Below are 12,527 nucleotides of genomic sequence, written 5' to 3' on the forward strand. Positions count from 1 at the left end.
ATGCACCGTCTCCACGACCAGCACTGTTGCCTCTAGACACAGAGCCTGCTTGCCCTCTTTTATTGGCTTGTGACTGTCTGCCTCTCCTTGTTGGCCTTCTAGACATACTAATGGCCTGTAGCTGCACTAAGCTGGTATATATATATATATATATATATATATATATATATATATATATATATTTTGATACTGCAGCTAGCAAAATCAGCTGCCTGCCTGTAGTATGAGAACACCACCAACCTTCTACAGGTATCTTTAGCTGAACACTGTGCAGAGCTCGCAAAAAACTAACTTGTAGCTTATTTAGCTGCCTGCGGTAGTGATAGGATCAGGAAAACACCACCAACCTTCTACGGGTAGCTTTAGGTGAACACTGTGCAGAGCTCCCAAAAAACTAACTTGTAGATTATTTAGCTGCCTGCGGTAGTGATAGGATCAGGAAAACACCACCAACCTTCTACAGGTAGCTTTAGCTGAACACTGTGCAGAGCTCGCACTACACTAACTTGTAGTTTTAGCTGAACACTGTGAGGAGGACACTACACTAACTTGTAGCTTTAGCTGAACACTGTGAGGAGGATGCACTACACTAACTTGTAGCTTTAGCTGAACACTGTGCAGAGGTCGCACTACACTAACTTGTAGTTTTAGCTGAACACTGTGAGGAGGACGCACTCCACTAACTTGTAGCTTTAGCTGAACACTGTGCAGAGGTTGCACTACACTAACTTGTAGTTTTAGCTGAACACTGTGAGGAGGACGCACTACACTAACTTGTAGCTTTAGCTGAACACTGTGCAGAGGTCGCACTACACTAACTTGTAGTTTTAGGTGAACACTGTGAGGAGGACTATGTCCCTTTTTTATACACAGGATGAGGTCAGCCAGGAGGAAGGTGTGGAAATTGGCAGGCAGGAGGAGGCCGGGCCCAGTGTCATCCAGGAGGAGGACGGCCCAGTGTCATCCAGGAGGAGGCTGGGCCCAGTGTCATCCAGGAGGAGGCAGGGGTTAGTGTCAGCCAGGAGGTGGCCGGGCCCAGTAGGAGTCCCACAAAATCGCAGGTTCCTCCCCTCCGCCTTCATACAAAAAGGCCCAGAAAGGGGACGGTGACAGAGGAGGCATCACTGTGCCTCATAAGAGAAGCTACAAATTTCCTCAAGAGCCCCCCCGAAAATGAAGAGGCCTATGGCTCCTATATAGCCAGCAGGTTGCTTGAAATGGAGAAGGGCCAACGCCTCCTGTGTGAAAAACCTTTTTCTGTCCTTTACAAGGGGCTGAAGGGCGAGTTAACTGTCAACACCCAAATAAATGAGCAAGCTCCTCGTCCTCCTCCTCCTGCCACAAGTCAACCACCAGAGCCACAGCCCACAAGGAAGGCTGCAGGGAAGGGTGCAGGGAAGGGTGCAGGGCAGCGTGGAGGGAAGGCTGGAATGAAGAGAAGAAAGTGATGACCTGGCTTCAGTCTGGTCTGACAGAAGACACAGGCTGGTGTAGTACCACAGCCTGGGGACATATATGTCATCTGCTGCTGCTCTTGATCTCTGGGATTCCTGGACCAGATTGTGCTCCCTATTATATGGACCCCTCAAGATCCCAATTTTCTTTTCCACAGACCGGATGTGTGCCCTGGGGTCAAAAGTCTTCACAAATTCGAAAAGTTTCTCCAGCGTTGACTTCATCTTTATTTTGTTAACCATAATAAATGGATATTTTATTTTATGAAAATACTTGCCTATGTGTTTTTATTAACATAATTTTTTTTAGAGACAATGTCAAATTAACAAGGGACAACAACCTCCTTGAGGTTCCAAAAACAACAGCCACTTCAGCCACAACTCTACAGCAGTCTTAAAAACTGAAAAGGAGAAGAACTGCCACTTCCCAGACTTTCTTCCAAACATCCATCTATCAGCTCTGCTACCCACACTCTAAGGCTGGATTCACACCCATGCACTCCCAGCGCTCCCCACATTCCGCAGAACCACACCACAGAACGTGTTCTATAGAAGACCATGATAAATGGACGGTAGTGCAAATCCGCAAAACGCAAAACACAAAAATCACCAAAAAATGCACAGGTGCGAACCCAGCTCAGGTGCCACTGCTAAAGAAGTGAGTGTTACCGCTGGTCTGCAGGCTGCTGTGGCCAAACTATACAACCTTTTTAGATCTGCATTTATTTTGCGATCCATAGGATCCTAAAAAGAGACCGAATCCTCCAGTGGAAGTGTAATGTGATGGGCGAATACACGTAATGAAGCATCCCCCTTAGGCATGTGTTTTATTAACATAAATTTTTTAGAGACAATGTCAAATTAACAAGGGACAACAACTTCCTTGAGGTTCCAAAAACAAAAGAATATATAATGTTCTTGTGGTAACTTTACAACAAAAAATTAAAAAAGCAAAAAATATAAAAAAAAAAAAAGGTTCTTTGTGGTAACTTTACACCAAAAACAAAAAGATATTTGGAGATAAATAGAAAATAATTTTGTAACAATTCTAAAAAAAAAGATTCTTGATGAAATAAAAAATAATAAAAGATGACTCCAAAAAACAATTGTGTAAACATTAGTATGGAGATATGGCTTTTAAAAAATACAATATCATTCATGAAATCAGGAGAAATAATCCAGAAATAAGTTTGTGAGAACTCAGTGTGAATATGAACAGCAAAACAACTTCATTCTTCTAGCATTATAAAGAAGACAATTAATGTGCTGCATTCAACGATCACAGAATTTGCAGCGTGAGGAATGTGCTACCTACAATACGAACACCAGTTTTACCAGACTGAGCATTTCCGTTTCGTACTTGCTTCTGAGCATGCGCCATTTTTTGTCCGTCGGACTAGCATACAGACGAGCGGATTTCTCGATAGGAACTGGGTCTGGCGGAGTTATGACGTAAAGATTTGAAGCATGTTTCAAATCTAAAGTCTGTCAGATTTTTCGTTGGACCAGTCCGGTCGAAAGATAAATGGACGGTAGTGCAAATCCGCAAAACGCAAAAATCACCGAAAAATGCACAGGTGCGAACCCACCCCAGGTGCCGCTGCTAAAGCAGTGAGTGCTACCGCTGGTCTGCAGGCTGCTGTGGCCAAACTATACAACCTTTTTAGATCTTCATTTATTTTGCGATCCATAGGATCCCTAAAAGAGACAGAATCCTCCAGCGGAAGCGTAATGTGGCAGGCAAATAAACGTAATGAAGCATCCCCCTTAGGCATAGTGTCCCAAGGGGTACAGCTTCGATACTCCATTATGCACATTGAGCTTCTTTTCAGGTCCCCCCCCACTCATCGTCAATTACTTCTTTAATTTCAGAAATGAATGATTTCTTTAAATATGGGTAGTATCTTTGCTGTTTCTTTGGAGGCGACGATTCTTCCTGCCACTTCATCGCATCCTTAACAGCCTCCACCAAGGGGGGAACCAGTGCAAAAAATCAAACGTATGCGATTCTGAGACCATCTCAGCCTCAGATGGATCCAAATCGCTATCGACTTCAGAGTTAAAACGCACTGAAAACACATGATCTGAATCTGCAGATGGTGAAGATACAGCAGGATGAGCAGGATTCCTTGAATCACTCTTTGACCCTTCCTTGACTGCGTGCTTAATGTAGGATTTAACCTGGCGTGCTTTTGCAGCATTGTCCTGAGCCATCTGATGTCTTGACCTCTCTTGGCTTGGGTCCGAGCTACTAAAGTGAGATAAGAGTGAGGGAGATCTGGAATGCTGTGACAACAGGCATCTATCCAGCTGCATGCGACTCTGCGATTTGTCATGTCTAGTCCCTTCTTTACTCTTTTGAGGCTGGAATGCTGATTTGGAACCTCTTTGCCGGAGTTTATCTCGCAGCGGGCCCTTCTCTCTGTAAAACACAGAGGATATGCTCTCTTTTAAAAAATAAAACAAAATAAAATAAACAAAAATAAATAAATACAAATAAAATAAACTTCTCCATCCAAATCTTCAGTGCTAAGGCAGATAGGCAGGTAGACAAAATTCCCCAGTCCTAGAAGGTACAGGATAATAAAAATACTCTGACAGACAAGTAACACAGCAGAAAGTAATGAGGGACCTGGAAGGAGGCTTACCAGAGCAGAGCAGAGTAGCAGATTGACCAGCTGGAGACTGAGATTAGCCTTGAGGACAGAGCCTGCTGCAAATCAGCAGTGAGCATTCTGATGTTTGCTAGGCAACCCAAGAGAAAGCTGCCTCTGACCTTACCTGCTCAACTCTGAGCTTCCTGAAAGGAGTACATGTGGAGGCGGTGAACTACAAGTCCCAGCGAGCCAAACCACTGCCTGAACACACAAAAACATGGAAGGAGAGAGTGCCAGCACCTGCAACAAAAGTCTATACAGTCATTTATACTGCCAGTGACCTTTGCCAGAAATACACAGTCATTTATACTGTACCATACAATGGTACAGCACCACGGGAACCCACCTCCCCAGGAGATTTACAGCCTATATGGAGGGGTCTTCTGAACCAGGAGAGGCTGAACCCGACAGGATGGATGGATGGATGGAGAAAAAAAAAAAATAAATAAACTTTAAAAGGCGTCTGGAGCGAGGACGAAAAAAGAACACTGGTGTGGGCAGACAGACACCCTTTTATGGGCTAGAAAAGAGGTTGTCCTGGAGGGGTCAGAGGGGTCGAAGCTGACCCGTAGTAGGCTGACATGGGGAGGTCCAGGAAATTATATATATATTATATATATATTTATTGTGTGTGTGTGTGTGTTATATATATATATATATATATATATATAGAATATATATCTTAAGAGAGGTACACCTCACATCTGATAAAAATTCCTGAAGACATGAAATTACCAATTTAATCCATTATAGTCAGTTTTAACATTGATGCTTATATTTGTCAATGCCACACATTTTGAAAATAAAGGTATTACGTAAACTCTTAGATGAATGGGATATTCGTCAACATGACTATAATATTTTTATGGGAATTTAATGGGAATATTTACTTACACATACCACTACATCCAAGTGCAGGGTGTGACAATGGGAAACACTTGTGCCCCATCATACACAAACCTATATTTGGGAGGATGGGATGTCATTTATTTCATCATGGCACAGGTACATCAATGACACCCTTCTTTTGGACAGGTTCTGTGAAAGATGTAAAACTTTCTGTAGATTGACTCCTCCATAACTACTTAAGTCAAAATTGTACTTTGTTCTGGAATATGGATTTACTTTCTTTTCTTAATATCAAAAATGAAAACAATGCAGATGGAAAAAAAACTGTTTGTTCCACAAATAAACAGCAGGAAACATGGTCATGGAAAAGTGCAGTAGCTATCTGAAATTTCTCCCGACATATACCATATGGTCAATACTTGCGCACCTTGTGCAATTGCACATCAAATGAGGACTATAAGAAGGAAGCAGGGAAATTCTGTACAAGACTGAAAGCAAAAGGCTACAAAGATAGGATTTTACAGAAAACATGTTTATGTATTTTGCAGAATAAGGTAGTTAGATGGAATGAATCAGCTAGAAGCATTCCGATTAATAATGATTCTCCACAATTGATTACGTTTTCTCATCAACATGATGAAATTCATCAGGTTTTAACATGCCCACTGTAATTTGCTTTGATTGGACAGATAACATTTAAATTTGCCACCTCCTAACAAATTGAATGAACTTATAGTTATTTCTTCATGAAAAAGGGTTGATGTAAGTACAAAGCTATATGTGGTCATACTCCTGTGTGGTAAATATCAACCAGCCCTTTATTAAATTGCAACACTATAGGGGTAATATAGCGATTGGTTTGTGAATGCAACAACTACAATGTAGGGGAAACTAAGCCCACATTTAAAGTAAGAATGGGCGATCATGTATTTTTTACATAGAATCTAGTAACTTACGCTTATGTATAGCCAGACGTGTAAGCAATAAAGCAGCAATAAAACATCTAGGATTAAATTCTTGGATTTCAAGAGAATCCATATAAGCTGGCAATATAGGGAAGCTGCTATTGCAGCAAGAGAGTCTGTGGCTCTATGGATTGAAGACAAATACATCTCTAGGACCTAACGGTGCTATTCATTTTGAATATCTTCTGTAACAAAAAGTTTTTGTAATACATGTTTTACTGTATACATCACACATAAACACATTATTGTGAACCTTTATTTAATCATTTTGCATTTTTCTTTTTGATACCCGGATAACATCCACTTCGTATCTATGAGGTGTGACAATTTAATTCCTGGAACGGACTGTACAAAAAATATTTGCTTACCTATACACTAGCGGCTCTTGTCACCTTCAAAGTAGCTTGTAAAGTGATTTTCTAGATGACTGTGCCACTACCAGAAACATTTCTGTAATTCGTTTTCTGGAACTCTGCATAGTACCTTTGTAGAAGCATGCTGGATGTCTAGAATGTCATCAAATATGTGTCCTTTTAAGGAGTTTTTTAATTGTGGAAACAGCCAAAAGTCATTGGGGGTTATTTACGAAAGGCAAATCCACTTTGCAAAGTGCACTTGAAATTGTACTGAAAGTGCACTTGGAAGTGCAGTCGCTGTAAATCTGAGGGGTAGATCTAAAATGTGGGGAAGCTCTGCTGATTTTATCATCCAATCATGTGTGAGCTAAAGTGTTGTTTTTTTATTTTCCTTGCATACCCCCTTCGGATCTACAGCGACTGCACTTCCAAATGCACTTTCAGTGCAATTTCAAATGCACTTTGCACTTGTAGTTTGCACTTGTAGTGCAAAGTGGATTTGCCTTTAGTGAATAACTCCCATAGGGTGCTAAGTCAGGGGAATAACTTGGGTGGTCAATTTTTGGTCAATTTTGGAATTTTTGAAATGGATTTCTGGGCCAGGAACTTGCAAACAATTCATGTGAAGAAGCATTGTCATGGTGGAAAATCCACTTGTCAGGCCAGAGTTCCGGTCTTTCCCTCTGAAAATATTCCCATAACCTTTTTAGAATTTCCAAGTAACGATGTTAGTTGAACATGCTCGAGTGTAAATGACTGTGTGACTCACCACAACCATAGTGCTATGCCACGGGCATTCCGTATAGTATATTTCCTACTATTCATATATGTTATATAATTATACAGTATATAAGTTTATTGGTGACATCTTAATCACTTTTTCTTTTTTCAGAAATGCTTTTATTGAAAACAGGTACAATGGGTTACAAAGTGGAGACATCACAATCAAGCAGCCAATGCAGCCATAAATTGTACAATTTCCACAACATAAATCAGCGTGGACAAGAAAAATGGAGCAACTGAATCAGCATCGAACATAGGATTATGCAGAAGAAAGGCAGTCCTATTGTGCCTAGGAATTATAATTATTCAGAGCGTCATGTGTATATCATTGCAGGAGCTCAAGTTGGGTATTGGAAAAGCGAAATAAATAGGGGAAGGACAATCAAGGGGGAGAAAAAAAAAATAAAAGGGGGGGATATGGTAGGGGGGAGGGGAAGGTTAGGAAAGGAGGGCAAAGGGGGAAGGAAGAGAGAGTAGCAGTCAAGAAAGAAGCCTCACGCCTCCTCTCTACGTTTGCTTGTGGTCTGAGAGAGGTGAGCGAGAGGGGGGTTACCAACCCCTCAATAGCTTCATCATTATCTAGAAACGTGCCAAAGCAAGTGAAATAGATGATGGCATTACCTTATCCATATTCCTGATACGGCTCAGTGGTTTTAAATTGGGTCCAGCAAAACCAGGTGACAGTAAATTTGTGCAGCCATTCATGAGAAATGCGAATGAGCTCCTCCATTTCCTCTATTTTATTCAATCTAGCAAATCATTGCCCAGTCATTGGAATGCACGTTGATCGCCAGTGCATTGGTATACAAAGCCTTTCTGCATTGCAGCTCCAGTGGTTAGGAGGTGACATGGGATATTGTATTGTGGACTGCCTTCCTGTAAGGTATTAGAAACTCACAGCTCCACCAGATGTGTAGCATGGTGACCATAGGTGTGCACAGCCTATTGCATTAGGGTGTGCACCTCAAAGCTCAAACACATATAGGTGTGCATGTGTATACATTCTGACGGTGTTGGTAGAGCAGTGGCGGGTGTCAGTAAGGCAGAGATTGGTGTCAGTAAGGCAGTGGATGGTGTCAGTAGGTTTCATTAGTATTATTATTTTATTTTTATTCATATCAGGGGTTTAAACAGGGAGAATCTGCACCACACAGGGTGATTAGGGTGTGCCCAGGCACACCTGGCACACCCTGTGCGCACGCCAATGATGGTGACTCTTCCCGGCCGCATCTCCAACAAAGATTTGAAGATGCAGGGTAACATTTGTGTAAAAGAGACCGTTTCTGTACCATCTAGTCCTAATTTTGTAGCAATTTTCCTGGATTGCTACATTCAATAATCCTTTGTTAACGTATTTGTGGAATTGTATCCCAATCGTCATTCAAAAGAGTAATTTGTAAATCTCTTTCCCCAGTCCTTTATGTATCTGTAGTCAGGGAGGGTTCTCCTAGAAGTATTGAGTAAATGGACAAGATCAGATGGTGTTGGGGGATCTTCCTGGTGCATAAGGTTTCAAAGGGTGTGAGAGACCTAGTCCAAATTGGGCCCAAGGCCGAGGGACATAAACAAATGTTTGAGTTTCCTATCCATAGAGAAAAGGATCCCGTGGAGAAGGTGGACCCCAACTGAGCAGTGGACAGAAATTTTCCTCTGGGAAAGAAGTCAACACTTTACTGTGGGGCCACCCTCTTAACAAAAAGTTGTAAGACAGGCCAGGAGGGAAGTCCAGATTTCCCCGAACCATAGTCAAGGGGCTTGAGGAGGACAAGAAGGATGTAGATTTACACGCTACTCAAAAACATAGTAGGGAGGGGCCAATGAGGGTGTGGCAAAATGGGTTTCAGAAAATGGCAGGGTAAAAGCCAAGGCAGTAGGCACAAAGATAAGAAAGCTAGAGCGTTTTCTAAGAAAAAGAAAAAGAAAACCCACACCTTCCTCTGAGAATGGATATTCCAGTCCATGTAGCAAGCGGCATGCCAGATAATATTTATTTAAATCTGGCACACGCACTCCTCCTTTCAATTTTTCCAAATGAACAGTAAGCAGGAGCGTTTGTAAGCGGAAAAGAAGTTGGGAAGATGTATTGGGATAGTTTGCATTAAATACAACAGTCTGGGGAGCACGTTCATTTCAATAAAGTGCAGAGCACCCAAACCAGGAGAAGATTGAGCCCCATCCAGTCTTTTAGGTTGTCCTGGATTCTGTGTAAGCCCGGGTTCACACCTATGCAAATTAGATGCGGCTTACACCGCATCCAATTCACAGGACATTTTAAAATACATTCATTTGAATGTATCTGGTTCACATATGCGCGTTGCATTTGCATTGTGCATTGCACAAAAAATGTGTGCATTTTTTGGGCATTGCTGTGCGAATTACAAGCCCATTACCTCCTATGGGAACGCATCTGATTCGCAGATGCATTGCGTTCTGAACAAGGATTTTCTCCTTCTCCTCACTACACCTCCCCCCCTCCCTCTCCCTCTCCCTGCTTACTGATCCGCAGCTAGAATGCAGAGAAGCCTTTGAACAACAGATTTTTATCTTCCCAGTGAAACCTGAGCTTCAATTCGCACTGCACATGTGTAAAACCGGGCTAAAAGCTAACAAAAGTTTCTGTCAAGGAGTTTAGCAAAAGAGGTGGGTAACCGGATGCCTAGATACATAATTGCAACTGCTTTCCAGATAAATGGAAAATTGTCCTTGCAATGAGACATCATCGATGACGAAAGGGAAATTTTTAGTGCATGTGACTTAGCATTGTCAATTTTCAGGTTTGATAAGTGACTAAAACGGTCTAAATCCTTGGGCAGATTGGTCAGCAAAACACGCAGCACAGAAAGGAAAAACAATGTATTTACTTTTTTAATTCAATTTGTTTATGCGTTTAACACTGTGTTTCTCAACTCCAGTCCTCAAGGCGCCCCAACAGGTCATGTTTTCAGGATTTCCCTCAGATGAATCTGGTAATTACTAAGGCAGTGAAACTGATCAAATCACCTGTGCAAAATAATGGAGAGCCTGAAAACATGACTTGTTGGGGCACCTTGAGGACTGGAGTTGAGAAACACTGGTTTAACCACTTAAGGACCGCCTCGTGCCGAAGTACGTCGGCAAGGCGGCACGGGCAGGCAAAATCACGTACATATACGTGATTTGCCTCCCGCGGGTGGGGGTCCAATCGGACCCCCCCCCGATGCCCGAGGCGGTCCTGTTATGTCCCCCGGCGATCGGAGGTGAGGGGGAGGCCATCCGTTCGTGGCCCCCCCCTCGCGATCGCCGCCGGCCAATCAGATCACTTCCTTTGCTGCTGTATGCTAAACAGCAGCAAAGGAAATGATGTCATCTCTCCTTGGCTCGGTATTTTCCGTTGCAGCGCCGAGGAGAGAAGACTTCACTGTGAGTGCACAACACTACACACACAGTAGAACATGCCAGGCACACAAAACACCCCAATCCCCCCCAATCACTCCCCCCCCCTTTTTTTTTTTTTTTTCTGATTACTGCATTGGTGTCAGTTTGTGACAGTTACAGTGTTGGGACAGTGAGTATTACCCCCTTTTGGTCTAGGATACCCCACTAACCCCCCCTAATAAAGTTTTAACCCCTTGATCACCCCCTGTCACCAGTGTCACTAAGCGATCATTTTTCTGATCGCTGTATTAGTGTCGCTGGTGACGCTAATTAGTGAGGTAAATATTTAGGTTCGCCGTCAGCGTTTTATAGCGTCCGGGACCCCCATATACTACCTAATAAATGTTTTAACCCCTTGATTGCCCCCTAGTTAACCCTTTCACCACTGATCACCGTATAACCGTTACGGGTGACGCTGGTTAGTTCGTTTATTTTTTATAGTGTCAGGGAACCCGCCGTTTATTACCGAATAAAGGTTTAGCCCCCCGATCGCTCGGCGGTGATATGCGTCGCCCCAGGCAGCGTCAGATTAGCGCCAGTACCGCTAACACCCACGCACGCAGCATACGCCTCCCTTAGTGGTATAGTATCTGAACGGATCAATATCTGATCCGATCAGATCTATACTAGCGTCCCCAGCAGTTTAGGGTTCCCAAAAACGCAGTGTTAGCGGGATCAGCTCAGACACCTGCTAGCACCTGCGTTTTGTCCCTCTGCCCGGCCCAGCCCAAGTGCAGTATCGATCGATCACTGTCACTTACAAGGCACTAAACGCATAACTGCAGCGTTCGCAGAGTCAGGCCTGATCCCTGCGATCGCTAACAGTTTTTTTGGTAGCATTTTGGTGAACTAGCAAGCACCAGCCCCAGGCAGCGTCAGGTTAGCGCCAGTACCGCTAACACCCACACACACGCCGTACACCTCCCTTAGTGGTATAGTATCTGAACGGATCAATATCTGATCCGATCAGATCTATACTGGCGTCCCCAGCAGTTTAGGGTTCCCAAAAACGCAGTGTTAGCGGGATCAGCCCAGATACCTGCTAGCACCTGCGTTTTGCCCCTCCGCCCGGCCCAGCCCAGCCCACCCAAGTGCAGTATCGATCGATCACTGTCACTTACAAAACACTAAACACATAACTGCAGCATTCGCAGAGTCAGGCCTGATCCCTGCAATCGCTAACAGTTTTTTTGGAAGCTTTTTATTGAACTGGCAAGCACCAGCGGCCTAGTACACCCCGGTCGTAGTCAAACCAGCACTGCAGTAACACTTGGTGACGTGGCGAGTCCCATAAGTGCAGTTCAAGCTGGTGAGGTGGCAAGCACAAGTAGTGTCCCGCTGCCACCAAAAAGACAAACACAGGCCCGTCGTGCCCATAGTGCCCTTCCTGCTGCATTCGCCAATCCTAATTGGGAACCCACCGCTTCTGCAGCGCCCGTACTTCCCCCATTCACATCCCCAACCAAATGCAGTCGGCTGCATGAGAGGCATTTTTATGTCCTCCCGAGTACCCCTACCCAACGAACCCCCCCAAAAAAGATGTTGTGTCTGCAGAAAGCGCGGATATAGGCGTGACACCCGCTATTATTGTCCCTCCTGTCCTGACAATCCTGGTCTTTGCATTGGTGAATGTTTTGAACGCTACCATTCACTAGTTGAGTATTAGTGTAGGGTACAGCATTGCACAGACTAGACACACTTTCACAGGGTCTCCCAAGATGCCATCGCATTTTGAGAGACCCGAACCTGGAACCGTTTACAGTTATAAAAGTTAGTTACAAAAAAAAGTGTAAACAAAAAAAAAAAAACATACAAAAATATAAAATAAAAAAAATAGTTGTCGTTTTATTGTTCTCTCTCTCTCTATTCTCTCTCTATTGTTCTCCTCTTTTTTACTGTATTCTATTCTGCAATGTTTTATTGTTATTATGTTTTATCATGTTTGTTTTTCAGGTCTGCAATTTTTTATACTTTACCGTTTACTGTGCTTTATTGTTAACCATTTTTTTGTCTTCAGGTACACCATTCACGACTTTGAGTGGTTATACC

Source organism: Aquarana catesbeiana, linkage group LG08, assembly GCF_042186555.1.
Source record: "Aquarana catesbeiana isolate 2022-GZ linkage group LG08, ASM4218655v1, whole genome shotgun sequence".
Classification (NCBI taxonomy): domain Eukaryota; kingdom Metazoa; phylum Chordata; class Amphibia; order Anura; family Ranidae; genus Aquarana; species Aquarana catesbeiana.